The sequence below is a fragment of the Coptis chinensis genome, chromosome 2, assembly GCF_015680905.1.
Source record: "Coptis chinensis isolate HL-2020 chromosome 2, ASM1568090v1, whole genome shotgun sequence".
Lineage (NCBI taxonomy): Eukaryota > Viridiplantae > Streptophyta > Magnoliopsida > Ranunculales > Ranunculaceae > Coptis > Coptis chinensis.
Genome location: NC_141457.1, coordinates 34,226,460 through 34,241,617, shown reverse-complemented (window position 1 = coordinate 34,241,617; position 15,158 = coordinate 34,226,460). Strand labels below are relative to the sequence as shown.

Sequence of the window (15,158 nt, the reverse complement as noted above, 5' to 3'; positions counted from 1 at the left end):
TACCTTAATTTCCTGAAATTCACTATTTCATGAAATTTTGGAAGCTAATCCGATAGGAGCCACGATAGGCACAAGCTTGATTTGTGAATGTATGGTATTATTTTATTTGTGTTAGAGTCCGCTTATGTCCCGAGCGCTATTTATTATTTCATTTTATCCCCATAATGTGTGGAACTCATATAGGAGTTGCGTATGTTTTTATTTCTTTATATTAGTATAGATTAACATTCTTTTTCAGGTGCTCCCATTTAGAAGCACGTTTCTATGGCACTCTTTATCCTTTATTTTCATTCCATACCTTGGGGACAAAGCTTGATTCTGTTTGGGGGTGGTAAAGAAACACGTTGTAAGTATTTAAGCACATATTAAGTTCTATATTACATACTATTTGTCTTATAATATATATATATATATATATATATATATATATATATATATAGTTTATGCTATCCACTTAGAAATAATGGTATTGTTTCCTTCTCCATGATGATATTACTCTAGAAATCTCACGTGATATTTGAATTAGGAATTAATTTTTGAAACTTATATTAATATGTAGATAATAATCATTGCATCTTTTTATGAACATCTTGCATGAGCATCTATGATTGTACTTGGCAATATTTTTTTGAGACCTAGGTTAGAGTACTTAATACATATCCTGTCAGCATCTAGCCAAAATGCCCATATGAATTAATATTTGAGTGATAACACAAGGGAGAAGTCAATTCCGAGTAGAGAAATCACACATCCACTTGCTTGATCACCATACCATATCCTAAGCGAGAATTTAGGCCCCTTTTGGATTGATATAGCTAGAAATTCACACCTATATGAAATTTATTATCTGCTAGTCACCCCACTGAGCCTTTCATTAGCCTTTTCACAAACCACAAATCCTTTACCCAATAAAAAAAATAAAAAATAAAATCAGCCTACCTATCTTAATAAGTCTGAGAAATAAGATGAGTAAAGAAAATAGAAGAGAAAAATCTATGTAAACAAAAATTAGTTAGCTATTTTGAAAGTAAAAGAAATAGAAAAAGAAAAGAAAAGAAAGCTTCCAAAAGAAAAGAAAAATAAAAGTTAGAACTCCAAAAATATAATCAACAGGAGTCCAAAACCAAAACAAAAGGGCTAAGGATGGAAACAAAGTGTAAAAGCAAAATAAGAACGAGGTTTTCTCTAGTTATAGAATATAAAGACCCTATTTTCTCAAATTTGTCTTTTTGAATATCCATTTCCTTTCTTCTTTAACCAATACCTACGCCCCGTACCACCTAAGAAAGACCTCTAGCTCAATTAGGAATTGGTTGGTGTGATAGTAAGTGGTAGATGTGTTTGGTTGACCTCGGCTTCCTTAAATTATCATTAAGATTGTGAGAAAATGTGTGCCCACTGCACACTGAGTTAGCAAACTTGAGTAGAAAAATTAGAGTGTTGTGTCTTGACACATTCCTTGTGAGAACCTACTTAGGCACGCTACCCAAAAGTGTTAGAAAAAGACCAACCACTACATTTCATAACATAGTTCATTGTATAGTTGTCTATCTTAAGATGATTTGATTATTATGCATGTATTAATTTAGGAGTTAGATTGATGTTCCTTGTTTAAATGCTAGTTTTTTTTTTTTTGCAGTCAAAATGTGAATATATTAATATAAATATAAGGTTACATGATGAGACAAAGTCTTCATGTTACAGGATAGGTTTCCACCATAGAGCAAATGAAGTTAGCATACACTACCAAAAAACTGAGTTTACCCGACAGACCCCATAAAGATTACCCAACGGTTCCCATCTGTAGGAAGTTCCCTGCAAAGTTTATCCATCGGGTATTATTTTTTCATCCTTCCAGTGAGTACTTTCAGCACTTCACGTGTTTTGGGAATAACCGATGGTTGTGCGAGAGCTTTTATCCATCGTATATTCTGACGGTTTTTAACCCTCGTTTCCTTCCGACAGACGCCATAAATATGCCGACTGTCGATTAAATTTTCACTATACTTATTAGCCATCCAATTTTTCTTGCGAGTTTCAGCCGTTGGCATATCTATTCCAATTATCAGGTGCCAAACCAATTTTAGTTCCCACCCTAAATTTTCTAAAAAATTCAAAAAACTAAAGAAAACCCTAACTATTATCCCTCTCACTCAAGCTTGCTGTCGGCTGCCTTCCCCTCACTCACTCTCACTCACGCTTCAATAAGGTAACACCTTCTCAAATCCATCACTCCCTCTCATTCACTCTCTCTCTCACCCACATTCAATTCAATGTAAAATCAAGTTTTAATTGCATCAATACTAATAAATTGTTTTTTTCCTTTTGCATTTGGTTTTTTTGTAGTAGTTGTGCCGTACAACTTCACCTCTACAAGTAAGTGCTCCTCTTCTGTTAAACAAATACTTCATCAACGTTTTAGTTCTTGAAATTGGATTGAACGTGTTCGTTTTATTTCATTACATGTTTTCTAGTTTTCTAGTAAACTTTCTGTATCTTGATTAAGCCTCATGAAAGTACTACTGTTGACGGTACTACTGTTAAGGTCTGTCCTGCTTACTACCTCCCCTTTATTCTAACAGAATAGAGAAACAAATACTTTCCCTTTGATTTGTATCTTTGTGACCTGCAACTGTAAGGTCTCTTATTTTATTATGAAACTTGCAAATTAGGGTGAGTGGGGAAAAGACTTATCTCCTAAAAATTTCATTTTTTGGACTGACTAATGAATGCTCCTTTGTAATCGTTTGTTTGCACCTTCCAACTATAGGGTCTCGTCAGCCGAGAAACACGTTTTACTTCTCAAATACCAAAAAAATGAAATAATGTCTAAAATAGAGGAAGCTGCCAAGCCTCTTGGTTTTAATGTGCACAAGAATAATTACAAGGTAAAACGCTGCAACTTAATATGGTATATTGATAAGGACGCTTCACAAGTTATATGATTAAACATTTTTAGCAAAATTATTTGATTAACTTGGCAATATGCCAACCATATTGCAGATGAAGTTGAAAGGTGACAAGACTGGAAGAAATGGCCATCTTTCTGTCGCCACAGAGGTACAAAATGATTCCTTGAGCAATATGAACTCTGTTCTTATATGTGGGCTGTTGCTATAACATGGTATTTACTACCTTTTCTTTTCTAGGTTTCAGTTACAATTGATGGTTGTCAAGAAAAGATTCTATCCTTTTCTGGTCGACCGGGATTGTATATCGAGGGTTCAGTTTCTCCACCGATTTCTAGTGTTGATATAAGAGTTGTAACTGTAGATAATAGTGGCGATGCTCCTCTGCAGAAAGGTGAATTAGTGCTGGAAACGACAATTGAACCAGATGGTTTCTTTATTGGTGGGCGTCTATATGATGATGCTGATTACGATATTGAGGCTTCAAAGGTTTGAAATCTAAATGATTTGATTTTCTTCATAATATATTACTAGGCTACTTGCAAATATTTTTCCAAACCTTGCGAACCTTTTGTATTTCATTGACAACCCATCTGTTTCGGATACCTCATATTTAAATTGGACACACAGTATCTAAGCTGAGTCCTAGTAGTGTTGATGTAGTATGGGGACTTGGAAGTATGCATCTGTTCATCTCTTGCCTTGATTTTATCTATGATGTTGACAGTTGACATGCTATTTTTCGGATAGCAGTATTTGTACACTTGTAGGTGACTAGGTGCGGTGTGCTGTAAATTAGCTAGTTTCAGTTTTTGCCTTTCACTTTCCATTTTATATTGTCTAAAGTGATACTAATGCATTTCGTCTTTCAATGAGGTGATGTTAATAGTTATTATGGTGGGCCTCTAGATAAAGAATGTTGTTCTAATTTTGTGCTTAATTGTTTGCAGCTTGGTTATCATTTAAAATCAATTGGATCAAGTTCCTTTTCTCGTCAGAAGCTTAGTCAAATTGCCATACGTATATACCCCGGAGAAGAATCTTCGTGAGTTATTTCCTTCTATTCTCATCATCACTAAGTGGTGAAGATGGCTATAGATGAGAACTTGTGCTTTGGGTTCTCTATCTTTTGGTGCCCTCTTTCTTATATCTGTATTCTTAGGGTCCAAAGATTTTCTATTGTTAAGATTGTGTTGTGTTAGACCTTGGTCATACATGGACCCCTGATACGCGCTAGTACCTATATCTCCATCACCTTGGGCTTTTCGAAGGAAGTGGCAGCTATCTCGGTGATGTAAACTTGTAGGGAAGCAAGAACAAAGTTTATACATTGAATAATAGGATTAGTGTTTCGCTCAAAAACCTTAGGTTTCCCAATCTAAGTAAAATTCATGATTACTGATTCTTGTTGTTAATGCCTGTAATAATTGTTGTTGTCTTCACGACACGACTTCGTGTTTTTGGAGGAGTGGGTTTCTTGATTCTTCTTTAGCATCTTACTTTACAATCAGCTTTGGACAAATGTACTCATAATTTTCTTGACCGGATAACATGTGAATTTACTATGGCGGGGGATACGTGAGATCACTATGGTTGATGCAGGGAATGTTTAGGGCCAATGGAGGGTGTGGATATGTGAAAATGCCTGAATTTCTACACAAAGTTGGTCCACACAATGAGATCTTTGATCCTAGAGCAAGTTTACCTGTGAAGAAAATATTTAAGGTAATTTCATCTTATAATGCACGATTAGACTTGCATTCAGTTTGAGTAACTTCTCTATTCCTTATTATGATTGCGACTTTTTATCACTTATTAGGTGCGAGTATATATGGGAGAAGGCTGGCATATGGATTTTCATCACACACACTTTGACGTATATTCCCCTCCAGACTTCTATACAAGGGTATGATGCTAAAAGTTATTGTTGAAAAGCTTCAAGTAGTTTCCACATTTCCTAACATCATTGTGTGGTTTTGACAATATACGGTCTTCTTATACTTTTACCTCTTTGCTGACTTCTTTGATGTGTAAATTAGTTTGTTCTGTTAAATAATCCCATTCCCATGTGATGATGTCAAGGGCGGAATGAGGATTTCAAGTTAAGGGGGACAAATAAGTTAAACTTATGACTATATAGTATATATAGCAATATGTAGTAGTATTTTTTTTTTCTTAGAGAAAGTTTGTGGGGGGGTATAGCCCCTTAGCCATGATGTAGGTCTGCCTGGATGATGTGATGACTAGTCCGAGCTTCCCAAGCTCTATGCTATTGGGGAACCCAGCAAGCGTCTTACCACTTTCTTGCTTGAGTATAGTTGAGTCTTTGGATTACTTTTTTATTTTATTCCATGCCAGTATTTTAAGGAAAAAAAAATTGATGATGGTAGAGATAATTTGTCTTATATATATATTGAATTGATCTCCCTGCAGGTTGGAATTGCTGGAGTTCCTACTGATTCTGTTATGAAGAAGACAAAGACAGTTGAGGATAACTGGACACCAGTTTGGAATGAGGAGTTTGAATTTCCGTTGACAACTCCGAGCTTGCTTTGCTTCAGATTGAGGTTCATGAGTATGACATGTCTGAAAAGGATGATTTTGGAGGCCAAACATGTTTGCCGCCGAAGTTAAGGGCAGGAATTCGTGTTGTCCCACTATACAGTCGCAAGGGAGATAAGTACAAGTGTGTGAAGCTTCTTATGAGTTTTGAGTGGGAACCTACAAGAATGTAATTGGAGGGGAAAAAATGTAATGTTGGGATTGGGATACCTGAAAGAATTATTATAACCAAATTTTTTTTTAATCAAAAAAACTAATACCCGACGGATACCAACTGTCTAGTAATAAACTACCCGACGGACAATAACAGGCGCCAACTGTTGGAATACCCGACGGCCTATAACACTTGACTTATCCGATGGTCCAAAGTAGTGGGAATACTCGACGGTCCAAAACAGTGGGAATACCCGACGGTCCAAAGCAGTGGGAATACCCGACGGTCCAAAGCAGCAGGAATACCTGACAGTCCAAAACAGTGGGAATAACCGTCGGCATAGATCATCAACCTCGACGGCCTGTTCTAACCGTTAATAACTGTCGGAAGCCTATGCCGACCGAGCATTTTTCGACGGTCGTGCGGTGGTTTTTGGCCGTCGGGTAATACTTTTGGCGACAGTTATTGTCTGTCGGGTAAAGTCGTTCTTTTTGTAGTGATACTCTAGCTAAATCTAAAGTACAACCGGTCTGGACTGTCAATTTTGGGTACAAAATATGGTCTTGATGTACTCCACTCCGATACATCTTTATCCAAAGTTGCACCATGCTTTGTTACCGAGTCTGCAATGAAATTAGCTTCTCTCTAATTGTGTGTTATCTTGTAGGAGATAAAGTTTTTATTGGCTCTTTCCCATCTCATTTTTAGTTTCCAAGAGATGTGACCATTTGCGAAAGAATGAGCAATCAATTAGGAGTTAGCTTCTATCCATATTACCCTCCAGCCGTGAGAAATGGCACTCTCTGCTGCTAATGTGAGCGCAATGCTTTCTGCGTCATAATTTGTAACCACCCCGAGACCTTGTGCCAGAATTCCAAGTAGATTGGATTGATAATCTTTGAAAGTTAATCCAACGTCTCCACATCCTGGGTTTCCAAGTGAGCATCCATCACAGTTAATTTTAATCACTCCTTCTTCAGGTGGATACCAGTTAACTTGTTGGATTGCACTAAACGGCTTAGGCTTGCATTCGATATCCAAAGAGTGGAGTATAGCGAGTTCAGCAACAGTGTTATACATGTGACTCTTGGACAGACGTCCAATAGTTTAAATGCCTTTCCTTACCTGTTTCCTTGTGTGTCCGGAGCTGAAGCTTGAATCATTGTATCGTTGAGAGTTTCTCATCTTCCAAATGCCTACAAGCATACTTAGAACATCAGAAGTCCACAGCTCTCTGATCAAAGGACTTGCAAGTCTTTTTGCTTTCATATGTCATTTTATGTCTGCCACTCCATTTGCTATTTGCAGATTCAAATGAAATATTTGTAGAATCCATTCCCAAAGGGCTTGAGAGGTGGGGCAGCTCCATAACAAATGTTCTTAACTCTCCTCCTCTTCTTTGCATCCATCACATCTGGAAACAATCAGAATGCCTTTACGCTTCACCTTGTCATTCGTCGGAATGATTCTTTGCAAGACTTTCCATGCAATTCCAGCTGTACGTAGCTGTTCCAGATGGTTGATCCCTACCAAACAACTGCCCCTTCTCTCTGATTATTTCGAAGGCAGAGAACACAAAAAATTTCCCTTCCTTATCCACTTTCCAAATTCTTCTATCCTCAAGTTCGGTACTAGGAGGCAGTAGAGAATTTAGGTCCATTGATAGAATAGCAAAGACATTGATCAAAATATCAGGGAAGCTCCACTAATTGTTCACAATAAGGTCTCGAAGAGTCGTTACTCCAGTCAAAGTGCGGATGCAAGGCCATCACCGAATTTGGACCAGCCCAATCATCTCTCCAAACGTCTAGAGAGCTACCTGGGCCAATATTCCCGGACATATGCCCTTTCATCTCTTCTAAAGCCCATTTAAGCCCTTTCCAGATGGATAAGCATTTAAGACTGGCCATCCACTGTCCATGCTTCATTTTATATTTCTATACCATATACTGTGACCACTAGTTGTCCTTCGTGATCATTCACCATGCCAGTTTCATGAGAAGTGCAAGGTTCAACTCTTTCTGGGGTCTGAGGCCTAGCCCACCTTCCGCTTTTGGCTTGCAAACTTTCGCCCATTTTAGTGTGATAGTCTTTCTTACTGCGGGGTTTCTAGACCATATGAAGTTTCTGATGGCTTCTTCCCCTTCCTTTTTGCTCTTTCTCGACCATTTGTAGATTCCCATGTTGTACACTGGTATGCTATTCAGTATAGTCTGCACAAGGACCACTCTCCCCTGAAATGAAAGTAACTTTCTTGCCCATCCACTTGCTCTCTTTTTTATCTTGTCAACTAGAATTTGCATGCTGGATTGTGTGACACGACCTTTGAATAGTGGTACCCCCAAATATACCTAAGGCAAAGAGTCTTCCTTCATGTCAAATATTGCTTCCACCTTTCTTCTTTTGGTTATGTCATGCATCCGAGGAACAACTTGCTTTTTACCCTATTAATGAGCTGACCAGGCGCTAGTTGGTAGTCATTCAAGCAATTTCTCAAGTGTTTGAGGCCTGTTAAACTTCCATTTGCAAATAGAATGATGTCATCAGCAAAAAGAAGGTGTGATGGAGAGTATGTATTCCCAACAAAAGCCATAAGGATGGTTTTGCCTGAAGTTTGTAGCCTTACTATACTTCTACTGAGAGCATCCTCCGCAATAGCAAAAAGAATAGGAGATAGGGGATCCCCTTGTCGAAGTCCTCTGCAAGTGCCAAAGAACCCACAAGGTCCACCATTTATCATAATAGAAATCTTTGCGATGCTGAGAATGTTCTTGATCATGTCATGAAAATTTGGGTTGAATCCAAATCTCTCAAGTACCATTAAGAGGAAGTCCCAGCTGAGAGAATCAAATGCCTGAGAGATGTCCAACTTGATGATTGGATTTCCACCCCATTTTTTTATATGCATATCATTGATGAGTTCTTAGGCCATAACAATTGTCATGCTTCCTGTTCTCCCCTTCAAAAAACCATGTTGCTCACAACAAATGATGTTCATGGCAATAGATGTTAGCCGATTAGCTAAAATTTTAGTAACAATCTTGAAAATGAAGTTACTTAAACAAAGTGGCCTGTACTGACCAATTTCCTAAGCATTCTTGCATTTCGGAATCAACACCAGAAAATTTGAATTCATTCAATTCCTTGCAAGATGATGTGATCAGTGAAGAAAAAAGTAATGGCTCGACAAACATCAACGCTCACTATGCTCAAACATTTCTAGAAGAACATGCCCTGAAAGCCATCAGGTCCTGGGGAGCTTTGTGGATCCATACCCATGACCGTGTCTTTTATTTCTCTCCAGCTAGGTATAGCTATAAACATGTCATTTGCAATTCAGTAACCGCATGTGGGATGAGGTTTAGTAGCTACTGGTTATGTAGTACAGGGATGGCTTCAAACTTGGCTTTGTAGGCTTGTACCATGTACTCCTTGATGAGACATTGGTCACGTAGTATAGTTCCTTCATTTGCCTTGAACTCCTCAATAAAATATTTGGACTACTGTATTCTTGCTTTAGCTTGGAAATAAGCAGAGTTTCTATCCCCTTCAAGTTCCTCTTTGATGCATGCTCTTTGTTATCACATAGTTGCTTTAGTGTACATGAGATTAGAGATGAGTTTTTCCGTTTCCAGTTCTTGTAAATGAAGCTGGACATCAAAAGACTCCTGCTCTTGCTATTTTTGGATGTCTTTGAGGGATTTATTTGCTTGAGCAATTTTATCTTTAGTGCCCCAGTAGGTATTTTTGTGCCAGGGCTTTAGAGTACCCTTGAGTCTTTTGAGCTTACGCATTACTAGGCGAATAGGTCCATTGTAAATTGGCTCATTCCAGCTTAACTTTACCACGTTCATGAACTGATTGTGCTCTAGCCAAATTTTCCTAAACCTGAATGGAATATTGTCAGGCCTAATGTTTTTGTTGCTAGTTAGATGTATAGATATCTGAGATAAATTAGGTGACAATTACATTTATTTCTTAGTCGTTGTAGTATAAATGAAGTTTGTGAGTACCTTATTTAGAAAACTCTCACGAGGCTATAACTTGTCCACTAGGGAATTCTTAGTGGTTTAAGGCCTTATTGCATATGGTCAATGTAGTCGCATTCAGCAAAATGAGAGTAGTTAAGAATACATTTTTGGTCACTTATTTTAATTTCACATATTTGCTTGAGGGCAAACAAAATGTTGTTTGGGGGTGGCTTGATAAGAGCCCAAAACTATAGTTTCAACCCCTTAATAGTATTATATTTAGGCTAATTATGTTTATAAAAAATAAGAGTTAATAATGTTTACATGTTTTTGTGTTTTTTAGGTCTTAGAATTAATTATGTGAAGAAATACATCACTTTTGCAAGAGAAAGGAGTCAACTTACATGCTAGAGAAATTATATGATTAAAGTCCAAGTTTCATGGAGAAAAACCTTTTGAAAGCCTAGTCAAAGCTGAAAAGTCAAAGTCAACGTTGGTAGAAAAAGAGCAGAAAAGTCAATAGAACTTTCGCAAGCTGTATCATTGTACTCAGACCTCTGAATTGGGCCTATTATATGTCAAAATGACCGACTCAGAAAGAGCTTTTTAATGGTCTAAGCCTTGACCTAATCAGAGTAGTAAAAGTAGACAAAAAGGGCATTTAAGTAAATTATCATAGAGAAACCCTTTTTGGACTTAAAAAATTAGGTTTTGAGCTTGATTTAGTGGCCCAAAACATAGCTCTAAAGCCCATACACGAAATTGTAAATGTAACCTTTTCCTATATAAAAAGGATTAAGGCAAAACTATATTCTCTCTCCCTCCCATTAGTTAGAATAATTTAGTTCTCTCTCCCCCCTTTCTTTAGTTTAGTATAGTTTAAGTAATTAGGGTTTATAATTGTAGCCTCTATAAAACCTCCATTAAAATACCTTCAAGTTATTATTATTATTCAATTCAATTGCTTCTCTTTCTATTATGTTTTCTTCTAATTCTTTTATTCATGATAGTCTCATGAATTAAAGCTAAACCTCCATTAGAGAGGGTTTAAATGAAGCTTTGATGAGGACTTGATTTGTTGGTTAGAACTTCAAGTTTAGGTTTTTCTTGACTTAGAAATAAGAAGAGTTTAATCTAAACTAGAGAATAGAGAGTTTTGCCATAAGAATGGAAAACAAACTTTCTCTCTTGCAAATTAGTTATGACTAGAGATACCATAATTAATTAGGGATCATTAAAGGTCTAATCTTTATATTTGAACCTTGTGTTTGAACGTAAAGATTAGTGTTTCGCAACAAACTCTATGCTAGCAAGTTAAGTATTAATTAAAGTGGAATTCAATCTCTTGTTATTCTTCTCACTACAACAAATATGACATATGACATCGCTAATTTTACATCACTTTCAGCGAAGCGATGTCATAAGAAAACTATGACATCACTTTTCTTAGCATGTGATGTAATAATTATCATAATTTTTTTTAACATCACTTATTTCAGAAGCTGATGTAGTAGAGTTGTACAATATCATTTTAATTAGTGATGTCGAGATAGTAATGTAGTAGCACTTTTTTACGTCACTCGTTGTGTTACTTATAAAGTGATGCAATATCTTTGTATTCAACATCACTTTAAAGGTGTTGTCACTCATTGTGTCACTTATAAAGTGATGTAATATCTATATATTCAACATCACTTTAAAAGTGAATTTGCCAAGTTTTCGAAATCACTTATAATGTGACTTCCAGAAATATTATTATTATACCTCTTAATTAAGTTAATTAGTTAAAAAAAGACCATCTAAAAAATTAGGTTAAATAGAAATAAAATAGGGTGGACGCTGGTTTGCTAGACTAGCCGCACTTAAAAGAAAAATAAAAAATAAAAAACCGCCACCAATACCCAAAAGGCTTAAACCCCATAAGCAAAGTCCATCCCATAAATTTATAAGACCTAATACATACGAAGAAGAAAATTAAGAATGGAACTCGCCCTCACTTCTAAATTTCGGGGATTTTAGGGATGATCTTCAGTATTTTATTTTCAAAAACTGTACCCTACAGTCTTTCATTAAACTGAAATCAGAGTTTGATTTCCGCGTGCAAACGAGTTTGATATTTAATCGATTACTACATTGAAAGGTTTTTGGATCGAACGAGTAAGGTTTTTCAATTTTAAACTTTGTTTTCTGATTGAATTGTGAATACCAATACCATGCTAATGAGCAAGAAACAAAGTTGCCACTACACCATATCCGGATATTTGTAACACCCACTATTTTTTTTTTGTAACACTATATTACCGTTAGTAAGTTGGCAACACTAAATAAGCGCTAGTGTTACTTTTATTAGGAGGAATTTCTAGAATTAATTTCTAACACTTTGGAATTGGAGCAAACCGTGGGCTAAGTGTTACAAATCCTAAAAACTTGTAAATTTGGCGAAAGAGGGAAACGAAAATAAATCGCTCTCATTATTTTGTTGAAACATAAAAGATAACTTATGTTTTTCTCATCTCTCTCACTGTTGCTACTCGCTACAATACTCTCCTCTCTCACTACCGCCATCCTCTTTCTCTCTTCCACTTTCTTCTCTTCTCTCACTCATCTGAATTAATTGCTTTTTATTTCTCTCAATTAATTGGTTTTCATTTTCACTACTTAGTTGGGTTGATACTACTTCGATTTTACTTGTGTCAAAGGTACGTTTTTTATTTTCCTGACTTGTTGCAAAGTTGTGAGTATTTTTCCATCATCTTATTATCACTCTCGTTTTTTAACATTCTGATATTAAATTTGAACCTGGTTATACCTAATTTGAATGTTTTGATCGAAAAGTTGGCAATTTTATGGAAACTTTAGTTTCACAAAAGTAGGTTGTTTCGGTAGTGCATATCTAAAACGATTATATCCAGATTGACTTGTGAACTTCTTGTGCATTTTGATGGGTCTATACAACCTCATTTGACATGTTCCATATTTTCTATGAGCATATCATACCACAATCTATCTATTCGCGATATGGTTTGGCAATAGGTGCATCCCTGGCTCCATTCGTTAGTTAATAATACATGTTTTTTTTTTTTTTTTGGTGGTATGTGTAGTTGTTCTACGGGGCCATTTTTACCTGTCTACAATATTTTCAAAGTAGTTGAGAATAACAATCAAGATGAACAAAGAAAGTGGCTATTCTAATGGGCAGGTTAGTATCGCACTTTTAAGAACCGAATTGCATTTTTTTTACTGGATATATACTGGTTTTGCTCTTGCTTACATGTTGTTAGATTATTTTGACCGTCAATATTTTCTTGTCTGCTGATACATTAGAAGTAAATTTGTACCCTTGTATTCATATCAAAATAAAATCATTTAGGGCAAAAAGAGTGTCTGCAATTTTCAATACTTTGTTTCTTGAGCTTTATTTGTATGGTTTCAAGAATATTTCATTCATGATTCATGGAATCAGGGGTTTTCTAGACTAGGTTGTGACTATATTATATTGTTTTGGGCAGGAATTGTGGGTTTTGTGGACTGGGTTGTGACTTTATTATATTACTTTGGGAAGGAATCATGGGTTTTGTGGACTGGGTTGTGACTTTATTATATTGTTTTGGACAGCTTTGGTTTCTTGCAAGTACTATTGTTGGTTGTATTATTTGCAATACTAAAAAAAATATGATTGAAGATACTATGTTACTAAAGTCATTCGAATTGGAAAGAGCGAGTACGGTCGTTAAGGAGAACTGTATTTCTTGTTCACAACCTAAAATTAGGTAGGAGGTGGGGGTTTAGAAGTGGGTGATTAGGTGGTTTAGATTATCATTGGATGAAAGGAGGTTGGGTAGTGATTAAATGTTTGGTATTGGTTGTGTTTATGTGGTTTGTGGTCGATGAGGTGAAGAGGGGAAATTGGGTGATGTTCATAGAACACACAATTAGAAAAGAAGCAAGTCAAATGGGTGTTGGTTCAAGTGTAAATTGTGACCATTAAATTATTAATGCTAACAAGCTTTGATAACCATATGGTCAATTGTTGTAAAGAGCCTAAATCCTTTGTTCTTTCCTTTGTTTGTTACTTAAGTACCAACTCATTTAGTCCAACAGACATTGAGTCACTCTTGTCTTCACATGCCCACTCAAAATCTTCTTTTGGTATGTTTCTTGTTAATGTGCATATGTGATGTGTGGTTTAGTGGTGGTGGGGGGGTTTGTTTTGATTTTGTTTGAGTTAAGGGTGTATTACCGATTAAATAATAAAGGGTTGTTTTGATCTCCTTATTACTATAAAGTTTATTAGTCCTTATCAAGTATGTACTAGATTAGAAGTAAACATTTACATACCCATTTCTTTTCTTCCTTCACTTTATGCCAATAGCTTATACAAAGCTCGTTGAGAGATATCAAAAGTTCTCTAATTACCATCTATCCATTTTCAATTTCTCTACAAGCCTATATTCTAATAAGTACATAAATTAGAGTAGAAGTTCTCAAGAGGTAGCTGTTTGAATCTTTTTCTCAAGACAAAGTGAGATTCGAATTTTGTCGACTTGATCAAAAGATGAGTCTTGAAAGAAAAATCGGGTTTAACGTAGTATTCATTTTATAGGTTTAATTGTACTACTAAGATATTGTATGGGTAGTTTTATTAATTGTGATAGTTGGTATTGGATAGATTAGTGGGAATTGTGAATTCATTATGGATTTGATGAGAAACTTATACTCAGCTTCTTTTGGTTTAGTAAATGGGTGTTTTCTAGTTGTAGTTATAGGTCAATATTGTATTGCTCTATTGTTGTATGTGCCTGATTAATATGGAGGTTGGGCAAATTGATATAGTGTTTGGGTGATGTTAGATGTCGTTCAAGCATGTGGAAACTATTAGGCTTGTGTATGAACTATAAATAATTCATGAAATGTTGAAAAAGAATCCTATGGAGTTCATTTGATTCTTATTGATATGTAAATTGATTTTGCCATTTTGGGAATCTATGCTACATGCTCACCTCAAGCTCCTCGTCAAGGTAACTTATTTTTCAACTTGTTACTATTAAGTTTTCTTTTTATGCACCGATATTATTTTATGTAATCATTGTTTTTGTCATTGAGATGTGGGATGATCTATAGGGGGGGGGGGGCGGGGAGGGTGTTTCTAAAGTGGACATGGAGAATGAAATTGGAGTAAGTTATATTCTATTTGAATAATGGTTTATTGTTTACATGATTCTATTTGTATTGTATAAGACATGTATTAGGGTATTTGGGATGTTGCTTGTATATAAATCATTTTATTTTAATTTGAGGATTGGCTACTTGATTTAACTGGCATTTGTCGAGATGTTTAAGTAACGGTTCCACGAATCAGTATATTTTTTAGTAGTTGGGTTTACAGTTGAGGTTTTAATATATTAAATAAAAGTATATTCTTTGCTTTTTAGGTTATGATAGGTTTTAAATTTATGAAATGTTGGAAATACAGAGGAAGCTCTGTCGAATTTTTTTAGAATGCGATGTGTTAATATTCAATTGTTTGAAAAATTGGGGCATGACAGTTTTAAAGTCAAACCT

General features: G+C 35.8%; 1 pseudogene across 1 annotated transcript; it reads left to right on the top strand.

Annotated features, from left to right (window-relative positions):
• Window positions 1–2,821: 2,821 nt before the first annotated feature.
• On the top strand, window positions 2,822–5,704 carry LOC147515864 (phosphoinositide phospholipase C 2-like; annotated as a pseudogene). Its single transcript, XR_015212997.1, has 7 exons — window positions 2,822–2,888; window positions 3,004–3,060; window positions 3,150–3,398; window positions 3,860–3,954; window positions 4,472–4,634; window positions 4,729–4,815; window positions 5,343–5,704. The product of XR_015212997.1 is annotated as a phosphoinositide phospholipase C 2-like (transcript).
• The last annotated feature ends 9,454 nt before the right edge of the window (window positions 5,705–15,158 follow it).